Below are 12,326 nucleotides of genomic sequence, written 5' to 3' on the forward strand. Positions count from 1 at the left end.
GGACTGCAGTGGACGTGTGAGTTCCGTGCTCGGAAACGATTTGAAGAACGCAGCTCATATAGCGGACCACGTGCGTAATATGTCGTTGGCACCACGGTCATTTGTACTGTTGTCAAAGCTAGTCTCCACAGTCAGACAGTCCGGACGTTGGCTTGTAGTGACGCTCAATGCGGCGAAAGTGGTAATAGCACTGATGCTTCCCAGCAGTTTATACTGTCTAGATTGTAGCGCTCCAGAAATTCGAAAGTACGAAGGCACTCTTCAGAGTGGCGGCAGAGTGTGGATTGTGAAATATGAAACGTAAAGAGCATTGTTCACGCATATATTTCAACTGGCAGTTTTCTCTGTGGACGCTGCAAGCTTCTAATGGAGTGTAAGGCAAGTAAAATGTACTAAACGGTTCGAACCCGACCGCGGCGACTGCGTTTTTATGGAGGAAAAACGCTAAGGCGCCCGTATGCTGTGCGATGTCAGTGCACGTTAAAGATCCCCAGGTGGTCGAAATTATTCCGGAGCCCTCCACTACGGCACCTGTAATTCTTCCTTTCTTCTTTCACTCCCTCCTTTATCCTTTCCCTTACGGCGCGGTTCAGGTGTCCACCGATATATGAGACAGATACCGCGCTATTTCCTTTCTCCAAAAACCCAATTATTAAAAAGTCAATTATTATCATTAACACCAGTACCTACTTTTAACAGAGAACTTCAGAGCGCGCAAATAACGCCAGTTTCTTGACGATGTTCATATATATCTTACAAGAGCCATAATTCTCACCGTTGGTCCAGAATAATACATGTGGCTTCGTTCACAATGTCAACAACGCTTCTGAAAATTTTTGAACCTGCCGCTGTTTCAGAGAGCCAAAGCGCATTCAACGTGGCGCTGTTCAGAACGCTATCTTCCCTGCAGCCGATGGCGTCGAAGTTACTGCGTTGATCGCTGCATTCCACGCTGAAGCGACAGCCACTCATTTCCCCGCCGAATCAGCAAAAGTACCGAACTCATTTTCGATTATGCGCTACGAAGGTACGATCTCAAAATAAGTTGCAGCTGATTCAGCGTCACTTTTAGATTCAACTCCCGGCTCGTTATTACGAAGGCATTGTCGGCAGGGAGAACCGCAGAGCTCCGCAGACCGCCGGAGTGACCGGCTCGTCGTGTCCGTCACAGCCGTTGTCGTCGCCCGGGACGAGTTGCCGCGGCGGTGCGCGTCCACGGACTGGACAGCAGCGCGCCCAAGGAAGAGCAACCTGCCGCGGAGGACCGCCGCTTTCTTCTCCTGCGGCCAGCAAGCGCAGATCTTCCCCCTTTCCATCTTCTCGCGCGGCGGCCGCTTTCTCCATGGCGGTGACGTCGCGTGTGACGTCGCCCAGCCTCACCTAGTCACGTGGCCACGAGCGCTACTTTGGCATGACTGACGAAAGGGGAAAGGCAGCAGCGGCGAAGAAAACAAAGAGAACAGGACGAAGAAACTGGGCGCCGCGTAGGTGATGGAGAAGGCGGCAGCGCGCCGAATCCAGTCGCTCGACGATAGTCGCTCCGGCGGACCGCTGCCGCTACCTCTCCGCGTCCCGCTTTTCGGCCAGCGCTCGCCGCCCGGTGGGGAGAACAGTTTCGCCTAGCCGAAACGTCGTCGACGCCGAGTGCACGCGCGCTCCAGCCCAGCTTGGACCCCGTGGTGTTCCCCGACCGAGTACCTCGGAAGTGCCGTCAGCGGAGACGTGATCTCGCCCGAGCTCCGACACAGTCCCGTTCGGTCCTCGGTCGTTAGTGGCGGCGACGGCGAATTGACGGTGATCTCTGGCGGCCGACATTGGTGCTGCATGTCGCTTCGGACCGCAGCGCTCCGTTTGGTGTGTGTGTTTGTGGACGGGTGTCTGGTTGGTGTGAGCGGCCGGTCGGCCTGTACCACTTACGCGGATTCCTGACGGATTTTTAGGAGAACAAGCACATCGCGACCCAACTGGTGGGTGAGTGGAATCGAATACTTTGCTGTCTCGCTCTGTATCGTAGTTTCACATGGTCATCTGAGTGGACGCGTTCCTACAACATTACGTGGGGTGCCTGGTTCAATCCTTTGGACGTAGTGGCAAAATTTTGCCTGTGTTGGAATTGAGGCGAAAAAGTGCCCAACGGTTGTTGTACAAGTGAGCTGAGAGTTGTTAAATTATTTTTTTTTAAGTATCTCTAATGGGATTCTGTAAGTGCTGCACTATACACAATGTGTGAATAGAAATAACAGCGCACCAAAACGCTGTTCCTTTTCCTCGTTAGTTCCACATAGATCATCACTTACTTAGTGTTTAGCACAATATTCATGATCGGGCTGCAGTACCTGATGTGATCGAGGCAATCTAGGCATCAGAACACGGTTTCAAGTTTGATTCCTGGTCTCGTAGGCCGCTTCTATTGTTACGAGGAAGGAAATGCAAAAGAACTCTCGGGATGATATTTCGGAGCATTTTCAGGCGCCAATAATAAGGAACCACGGAAAGGCGAAGGCAGTTTTGGTCACCATGCACTATGGCGCAATTCGTCCCGTGATACTGTTAAGGATTTCTTACATTCTTTGGCGTACAGCCGAACACGACACCACTCAGTTTCGATAAATTGTAAATTTTCGCTCAGTGGTTGTAGTCATGTGTTCAACAGCTTCCGCTCACTATGATATAAGCCAAACTATCCCTTCGGTGATGAGACGTGCGAGGCTTCTGCGACGCGTTACAACTGTATGCTTGTCCAGCCATACTGAAATTGAATCAGCAAGCTCCGTTTTATATAATACTATTCGATTGCCTTGAAATGAGAACTGCAAAATTCCGCTTTTTTCATCCTACTTGATTATTTTTTTCCCCGCCAAGCAAGACAGCTTAATACTTCGAAAAAAGACGAACTGCGCAACAAGAACACGGACGAAAGGGAGGCAGACACACACTAACGCAGTGTGTGTTTCGTCCGTGTTCTTGTTGCGCAGTTCGTCTTTTTTGCATTATGATCAACCAACTAGCCCGACAAGTCCTGTTAATACTTCGGTTCCGCCAGTCCACCTACTACGTCACTTACTCGCCAATTATCCTGATCATCAGGACAAATCTTGCACAGCCATCAAATCCAGCACAGGTGAAATGGTTTTTGCGTGACTGGATTTCAGTCGCACAGTCGAAGACGGTCATGAAGCAGTTCCGCTAGCAGTACAAGCAATACTTGTAGTACGAGGAAGTAGTAAGTGCATTCTTTATTTTCATCTTATTCCAGTATGCGAGATAAGCTGCAGTCATTTCACTGCCGTCCAAAAAAAAAAAAGAAAGGCTGTTCATATCGACGACCACTAAGGTAGCAATGTTTCTTCTCTTACATCAGCGACTCCCTAAATCGTTACCTTGCATCTTCCCACTACCTCCATCTTGAAAGTAACACATAAAGCGTACACTCAAATACCAATTTGAACGTATGCGCAAATGCACAGCATTCCTTTCAATGAAAGCTCTCAATATTGTGATCCGGTACAGCTCACAAGCTTTGTTTTGAGAAAAAAAACCTTGAGTTGGCGTCGTTGTTTTGTTTTTTTGTCGTCATGCGCAAAGCCAGGTCGCGACACTAGGAAAGTGTTGCGCGTTAACGTCCAGCTTCTGGCGTAGGCGTAACGAGTGGAACAGGTTTCACCTGCAAGCCACGTTCGTGAATGCACCACGCGGCGGTCGCTTCGCGGGGACGCGGGCTTCAAAAGTGCAAGAAAGGAGGGTTTGCTCGCTGCAGTAGTTGTCGCCGAGAAAAACCTAACCATTTGCTGAGGCACACGGCATTGAGGCTTTTTTTCCGCGAGCGCCACGCCGACGCGCCGAAGAATCATTTGTGTCTCCCTGGAACGTCTGGCGCCAACGGAAACGCTTATATGCCCCCCCGGTTCTTTTCAGCTGGGCGGTGATGTTTCCGCGACATTGCATGCGCCGCGCTCAAGCGAATGTAGGTGCGTCTACCACGCGTCCGCTTGCCTCCACGCAAGAATATGCAGTATGTCTGGCGACGCAAGCGCCGCGTGTGCGTTATACAGTTGAACCTCATTGTAGAGAAGTTGAAGGGGCCCGACGATTACTTCGTTATAGCCGTAGCTTCGTTATAGCCCGTGTTGACCGAGCTTACAAGGGGAAGCGTCATTACTTCGTTATATCCATTATTTCGTTATAAACCGTTTCGTTATAACGAGGTTCGACTGTAGTTGGAGCCGTGAGGTTTTCACCAGTGAAGCTAAGTAAGCGAAACTATTGCAGCAAGAAAGCTCCTTTGGTATAGAACGAAACAAGAGAACGAGAACGGGACCGACCCAGCTCTGTTTTCGTCCCAGTGATCTTTTTGGTGTTTTATATCGCGTTTGCGCTGTTTTTCTTGTCGTGATGAATCCTTGCCAATTCGCCCGTATTTGTGTACTGCTGAAGCGAATTAGCCAGCGTGGTGGGGACATCGCTGAACGGCTCCTTCAGATGTTAAGCGTCTCCAGCGCATTACTGGTGAAAAGATGGCGCCCACTTTCATGTTGATTACAGACCTTAAACTGCCTGACGTAATGCGAACGAAAAAAAGGGGGGATAGAAGTAGATGGGTCAACGACCAGAATTAGGGGTATACATTCGAAAGGCGACTATAAGGTGCAAAGAACCGTTCTTCTATTATTACGTTTATTTTTACGGTTTTTAATGTGCCCACAGCGATAGGATTCCCATCAATCAATCAATCACTGGAGCTCAGTACTTCGGTATGGATGGCACAAAGGCTCCAAGCCAGCAAGCTCACCGGGCGTTTGTGCAATTCAACTTCAGTTGTTTACACCGTCAACACGGTTTTGACACGGTCCAATAAAGCGGCTCCTGTGCTGGCTGTCAGCTCTCGCGGCCAGAGTCAGCGGAGGAGGGCAATTACCGATGTTACGGAACTGCTTTTCCCGCGTCCGCCGCTCCCATTGTTGAGGCGGCGTGCTGTTAGCCTAATACGCTAATGGCTCCCAAAGGTCGTTTCCACGCAGGTATCAGCGGGCATGCGCGACAGGGTAATTGCGTTTGTTAGCTTTACGCGACGCTTCCGTAATTTAAGCCGGACAATTCCCTAATGATCTCATTGTGTTCCCGCCTGCCCTGCACAGTTTGAATGTGCCAGTGTTTCCGCAAGCCAGGGCCACGATTGTGCAGGTTTTTTTGCAGCGGTCGCCTGTGCTTGAAAACTCGTGTGTTCGTGGCTTTGCGCTGAGCTGCACTGAACACGGTGCTATTGTGTGTTCGTCGTTTAGTGTCGCTGTCATCAGTTCTTGTCGCTACTGCAAGCGTGTACTTGGCAATACGCTTGTCTTCTTCCGCGCATATATATATATATATATATATATATATATATATATATATATATATATATATATATATATATATATATATATATATGCGAATATGCGAGCTGAGCTTCTTTTTGTGGTCTTGTTCTTTCAGTTTTCACCACCTTTTTGTTATTGCTGTTGTTGTTATTCAAATGCGAGACTTCCAGCTAAGTGTTCGCTTGGAGCGGGCCCCTAACAGCAGCTAGGTTTGTTTACCGCTTATATCGTAAACGACTTGCAATGTATATTTCTTGACATCGATAATGAATGAAGGGACTAAAAGCATTTTCATTTGTCAACGCATAGACGCTCTCACCTTTTTTTTTTTTTGTCAAGCAAAACAGCTCTGCTTCGAACGCACTGAATTTTTTGCCGATAGAAGGCGCTAGAATACAGCAGGTCTTCTGGTGTCAGATTATGCAAGTTTGTATTTCGTAAGAGGCGTAGTAATAATTTTGGCTGCGTATTATCGCTTTAAAAGTTCCTTCATTACACGGGCTCTGGAATGTACGGGTACGTTTAAAACGATTGTTTCCAAAAAGTTAGGAACTACAGCCGTAACATTCGTTCTTCTTAACTTCAAGAGCTTGCGCAATAAGCAAGCCAATAATATTCGTTTGTTCTCGTGCTCCGTCTGCATTGAGGGACGTCAACATTTTTTTTTGTATGCTTTCTATTTGTACGACGGGTGGCTCCGGGGTCCAGAGGTCGCATTCCTGGCAGCCGATGGGGTTGAACAAGAGCATGAACAGTTTGGTGGCGCAGTCACGGTACCAATCTCTGACGCACGCGACGTCCTCCATAAAACTAGCGAGGACAGGCGTACAACCCTTCCTCCTCGCCTATACACACAGAGACAGGGCCGTCCGCAAAAGGAGGCAGCAGGGTCGTCGTGAGGGGCTCATAGAGGCCACTGGAACAATCTGCAAGCGCAGACATGATTCTGACGCAAACGTCGCGCCAAAGCAGCGAAAGATGACGACGGCAAGGTTGCTGTGCACCAGTTTTTGTGACCAGAGGACAGCATTGCGTTCGCGAGCGTATGAAAAGAAGGATATTAAGTATAAGAAAGAGCATCGCGTGGAAGCATCGTTAACCAATCACTGAACGCGGTGCGTACGCTGTGCCTACTTCTGCATTGTATACGGCTCCAAGCACGCATGCACTGCCGCGTGGAGGGAACTGTTCGCAGACGAAGAAACGGTGGTGAAAATTACGGGTTGTTTCAAGGGAGCTTCAATTTCCGCCGACACGCTGTTTTCTTCGCGAGATTGCCGTAATTTGCGATAAAAGCCAGTGCGGACACTCCTCCGGAAATTGCCACTCTTTTCAGTGTACGGGTGTCGACGTGTGATAACAGCGTATTCAGACACTGTTGTTTTAGGTAGGCAGTCTACTTGTCAATATAATCTGTAGTAGGGAAAAGAAAGAAATGCTGGTATATTTGCTTTATTTTTGCTTGGTAGGCCAGCGGTGGTCTGCTCTATAGGGTTCGAACTTTGAACTAGCAATGAAAATTCAGTTTATCTTACTGCGACTGTCGTTTTAGGGGGACCAATAAGTCCAGAGTCATTTCTGACATTCCGACACTGGCAACGTATACTAAATGTTTATTCCTTGGCAACGTATTGAAGGCATTTTGGTTAACAGAGCCCCGTTGTTGTTGAACACAATAGGATAGTTACAGCTTGTATAGTCAGGGCTTCAACTATTTTGTGATCTATCGCCAAAAAGTAAAGATGTCAAATCTAAGCAGAAGAATGCACTGAAACTGCAGCTTGCATCAGGAAAAGACACACACACACACAGCCAGGATCCTCTGCTTCAGAAGTAGTTGAAATCATATAAGACTATAAAAACTGCCGGAAGCTCAGTCACATGCAGATGAAAAAGGAAAGGCTGTTGCAAACAAAAACATCACATCATGGCGCGCGCAAACACGTTGCGTAATTATTTTAGCCAAAGGATATAGTCGACGTCAAAGTTTGTCCCACTCATAACCTGCGTGGCCGTTCCTATGACCTGCATAGAAAGCCAAGTTCAACGACTCGACTGGTGGTTCACATTCGAGTGCAGTGCCCTGATTAACCTATGCAGCCAGTCTACTCCGCGACATAACTTACATCACTCAAAGCGAGTCTTGCCATGTTTACGGCACTCTCACGCAACGCGAAAGTGCCACGTAAAGAGGTCGTTCACCGCCCCAGCAGCACGCTCGTAACGCGTCGTATAGTTACGTCCCCAAAAACCGCGTCGCACATTTGTCCCATTGGCTTCCCGGTCTCCTATCGGAATGCAAGCACCCTGGCGCGTGAATGTGCAGCATCTAATTGCCACCGCTTCAAGAGGCGAAAAGGCTACGAGAAAAAGAAGTGAGGGAGGAGCGACGTGCAAAAAAAAAAAGAGAAACTCGGCACCACAGGTCGCCGCCGTGAACGAAGAGGCAAAAATTAGCGTTTCACTTTCCTCGTGATTCGTGGCCCGCGCCGAAACGTGGAAAAGTGCGCCCGTTCATCGGCCTGCCAACGCGCATGCCGCTCGTCCTGCTTCTCTGGCGGGCATCTCCCCTCGACCGAGCAGGCGAGGTAAAAGCCGCCGAAAAATTATGAATCACTTGGGCGCCCACCTGACCCCGAAAGGCACAGCGCCGAAGACTTCCCGTGTCTGCCGCTGCGCGTTGGCTGCGTGCATTGCCCGGTATCGCACGCCCAGGTTGCCGCTTTCTCTTTTCTCTCTCTCTAGTTTTCTTCTTTTCTTTCTCCTGCAGCTTTCTCTCACACTTCCATTCCGAAGATTTTCGGTCTCGCTTAACGGTTCGCGAGTGCTGTTGCATCGACGTCCGAGGTGCTGTGCTTAGCCGAACATTCCACGCTTTCGTAGTATTCGTTTCACCCTTTTCCTTCAGTTTTAGGGTCACGGTGTTTTAGAATAAGCCCCCGGAGCTGATAAAATATTTACGTTGGAATTTGTCTGGTTTCAGCATGACGTGCAGAAAGGGCGGTCAGCAATCCTTCAGCACGATCATCTTGGAACAATTGGCAAAGGATCTTTCTTTATTGCAAGTTAACGTGTTGCGATTCAATGAATCGCCTTTCCTTGTTCAGATGTATAAAATGAGAAAGGAATAAATGAGGCGTCTTACTAAACTTTTGTTTGCGTCTGTATCGAACACGATGAGAACCAGCGTTGGAAGAAATTTCCGGCCACGTGATGCGTGGGTACAGAACTTCTCTGTGTACAGAAAAAAGAAAGCATCTTGTGCACATCGATGCGCACCAAAGGTGCGCGAAAGAGCTGTTTGGGGAGGGAAAGGCACAACTGGCGGCAGCTATCCGCTGACCACTTGTCGAACAAGTGCAGCGATTCTTCAGGTCTGTCGTTCAGAGTAAGCGCACCTGCGCTATTTGTCTTGCTTCACAAAACCAAATCGGTAACGTGCCTCAATCATGCAGGCTCCCCGCTGCTTTCAAAGCACGCGTACTCCGCGACAGTGGGTCCCCGTTCAACGCACGCCCTGCAACAAAAACGCCGCAAGGCAAGCGCCCCCCCCCCCCCCCCCCCAAGAGCTCTGGTGGTGGTGGTGGTGGTGGTTGTTGCTATGAGGGGGGGGGGGGGGGGGGATACTGGTCCCGACGTATGTTGGCCCTAAGGGCCAACATACTCTTGGGGACCAGGGGAGGGGGGGATGTATGTAAGAGGGAGAGGAGAGGGAGGTCTGACAATGCGTTCGACGACGGTGCCTAGAGAGGGAAGGGGGAGCCACCCCTTGCTGATCGGCCGGTCTATTAAGGCGGATTAGCGGCCGTTCCTCGAACGTTGTCGTCACCGGTGACGAGCGCTCGAGGCGGCGGCTTGCAGCGCTCGCCGGCCCGTCAAAGCTGGCGACGGGGACGGACCGACCGTGACTGGCTGAGGAATTCGGTCGGCGCGCCACCCTCCTTCTACTTGGGAGAAAGTTTGCAGCCAACATTCTCCCGCCTAAGCTCAAGGGTTGACGAAGACCCGTCCTCGCCCCGCGTGAACCATACCCGCCTGTCGGGGGTTTCTCGGGAAACTTCGGAAGCCGTGGCTAAGCGTGTTGCTATCCGGGGAGGGAGAGGCTTTCTTTGTCGTTTGGCCCATCAAGAACGCGAGGGCAATGACCGGACGTGGTGCCAGCGCAGGAGTCTGCAGGACGTTCGGGAAGCCCCGAGACGAGGGACACTCGCAAGCTACTGCGACAGCGCGCGAAAAGCGAGGAATGCCCCTGGCTGGCTTCGACGACGAGTAGAAGTCCCATGGACGGGGATCGACGTGTCCTTGGCATATTTGTTCGTCTCGCGAGGGCTATTCTTTCCCCTTGGTCGGCACCACGACTGCGGAGGACACGGCGCTAAAGGTCGGACGGTGTAAGAAAGAGCGGTGGGCGGCGTTGCTTGCGAGGAAAGCAGGAGACGGCGAACGGTGGGAGGGCGGTAAGCACCCACGCTTCGTATTCCGGCCCACGTGGTCGAATGTACGGATGATCAAGGGTGCCCTGGCGGCCAGGTGAATCGTCGTAGGAGGAAGTCTCGGACGGAAGCGGCGTCGAACTCGCGAAGGTCGGCGTTCTCTTCTGTTACCACAAAGACTCGCCGCATGCTCGCGTATGAACGAAGAATCCCGGATGGAGCCGCCGTCGATGGCTGTGACTTCGGGGAATCGGCTGTCCTTTAATGAATCGTCAGAAGTATCGTTTGTAGTCTTTATAAGATGATGGTGGGGTGGAAGGGGGCATTGTGTCCTGCGCGTACACAGTATGAAGGCATGGCCTTCTCATGCCGGGGTATCTTCCAAGAATTTGTCCAGGCTGTGGACGAGGCATGCCAATGTCGACCGGACGGGGATGGGTGTTGTCCTTCCCACAGAACATTTGTCGCTCCTTCTTTGAATAAAGTCATTGTGGTGGCATTGGACGCCGCCAAGATGAGCAGGCGAGGTCCCACTTTGCGTACGACTTATCTTTGCATTTTTATACCGTATACGTTTGATCAGAAAAACCTGAGAGTAGAGAGAGAAGACTAATACCTTCCTAGATGCGAGTTCGAAATGGGGCAGCTCAAATCACCGAGTTCACGAGCAAGCTTGAAGGGGTCATTACTTTTTCTCCAGCCTTAACTTTCAGCGTATGACGTGCACGGGCTTGAATCGTCTCCATCGGTATATGACTACATTACATCACCGGGTATGCAAATATCAGCAGTCTCATCTCTAGCTGCTAGAGTCACTGGATAAGCTGCAACTATCTTACTGAGTTGCAGAGCAGAGCACAAAAGGTACCGCTGAAAAGAGGCTCCAAAGCGTGCGCACAGTGGCTTCCTCAAATCAAGCGTGCCACTTCCGGTCTACATTGTGTCTTTCCGCTTTGTAGCACAGGAAGTAACACTAGCTTTGTGCAAACTGTGCTCTGACAGAAGGCGGGCTTTGTTGTACTACGTAATGCGTTCTGAGAGGATATAACACACTGGATTCACGCGATGGCGTTTTCCCTCTTACTTCAGGGCGCAGAATCCCTCTCTTCGCACCTCTGGTAGACTGGAACCGTATACTGCCACACCCACCAATCCCTTCTCTCCAGCGCGGTTCTTTCGCACGCGGAAGCCATTGTGCCGCAACAGCGAACATACCAGGTACGGCCGATGTTCGGGTCCCCCGCTCGGCGCCCGTGTTTGCCCGCCCGCCTAACGCGCTTCGATTCGTCCCATTCTTAGGCGCGGGCCACTTCGTAACAACCGTCGTGCTCTCTGGTACGAGTCTGGAGCACGCTCAGCAGTGGCGCTCGGCTGTGTATGGGGGGAGGCTGTAGAACGCGTGGCGCGTCTGCGCCAAGCTCGGCCTTTTCGAAAACGGCTTGCCTGGTCGCCTCGCGGGCAGGCGAACGCTCTTCGAAGTGCGACCTAGAAAGGCGCGCTCGCTGTAGGTTTTTCCGCGCGGCCCGTGAGCGCCCATTCAGGCGGACACAGCCCAGGAATCGTCTTTTACTGCCGGCTATTAAGGCGCCCCCTTTTGACGCTGTCCAGCGTTATGATGGAATCCGCTCTGTGTGCATGGAACTAAGGAGAGGGAGACGCGTGGGCAAATATTTGATCGCACGGCCGCCTTATACGGGGCTTCCAGAAATCTCGACCAAGCTTGTGGCACTGAAGTGCTCCTCTAAAGCGAAGGGTATTGCTCCGGTTTTCCTTTAACTGCGTGTGTTTATTTGGGCATTTCTCATTGCACGCTATCTTATTGCATGCACGCGTTGAGGGCTGTGCATCGAAATACTCCGGATCGCTTTGCGGATAGCGTTGCTAAAGTGAACACGGCGAGATCCGTCTACAATTCACAAACGCCGCCGAGAGTTGTCGATCACCGCCCTCTAAATATATTTGTCCCTGCCTACGAAAACACAGCTGGAGTTAATTACCGGGTGTAAACTGTACGGAAAATGCGGCTGTAGCAACATTGAGCGCATTTTCAAATCTTTACCTTTATTCATTAATCTGAATATCCTTGCGTACATGCGTCAATACTGCGCGTCTCGCTGTTGAGCGACGGGCGACCGTTTTTCAGCTCTCGTTCGCAGACCGCAGCCGCCAGAGTGGGCCGCCTTGTAAAAACGCGAGCCGGTTTCGGTTTCCATCCAGCTCGGGCAGGCGGGTCCTGCGCGCAGCTCAAGGCGGCTAAATTCGCGCCTCGGCCGCTCTTTGCTACACGCACGCGCCGAGGCGGCAAAAGGGCTGCGGGCGCCAGCGGCGAGAACCGGCCGGACGGGATAGCGCCAGCTGGGAGCGCTGCATCTCGCCACCACGTGCTTTCTTCCCCCCGTCCGGCTTGCACGCTGACACCGTTATTTCGATGCGCCCCCCTGCGCACTAGCTGCTGCAGACCCCGTTCCATGCCGGTGTCTCGTCCGGCCGCTATCGATCACCCGGCGTGCAACACGGGTCGGCCCGTGTTGTAGGGCCG

General features: G+C 51.3%; 1 protein-coding gene across 5 annotated transcripts in view; it reads left to right on the forward strand.

Moving 5' to 3' along the window:
- exp (expansion) overlaps window positions 1-12,326 on the forward strand; it is a 301,332-nt gene that overhangs the window by 102,013 nt on the left and 186,993 nt on the right. The window contains exon 1 of one of the 5 annotated variants that reach the window (XM_077661395.1): window positions 1,519-1,971. The exons of 2 other annotated variants lie outside the window; for them this stretch is intronic. The gene's annotated coding sequence lies outside the window, so the exon portion shown is untranslated. Of the gene's footprint in view, window positions 1-1,518; window positions 1,972-12,326 lie in introns of those variants that run through there. 2 more of the 5 variants (XM_077661397.1, XM_077661398.1) reach the window with 2 other exon arrangements.

This window comes from Amblyomma americanum, chromosome 4 (assembly GCF_052857255.1).
Source record: "Amblyomma americanum isolate KBUSLIRL-KWMA chromosome 4, ASM5285725v1, whole genome shotgun sequence".
NCBI classification, from domain to species: domain Eukaryota; kingdom Metazoa; phylum Arthropoda; class Arachnida; order Ixodida; family Ixodidae; genus Amblyomma; species Amblyomma americanum.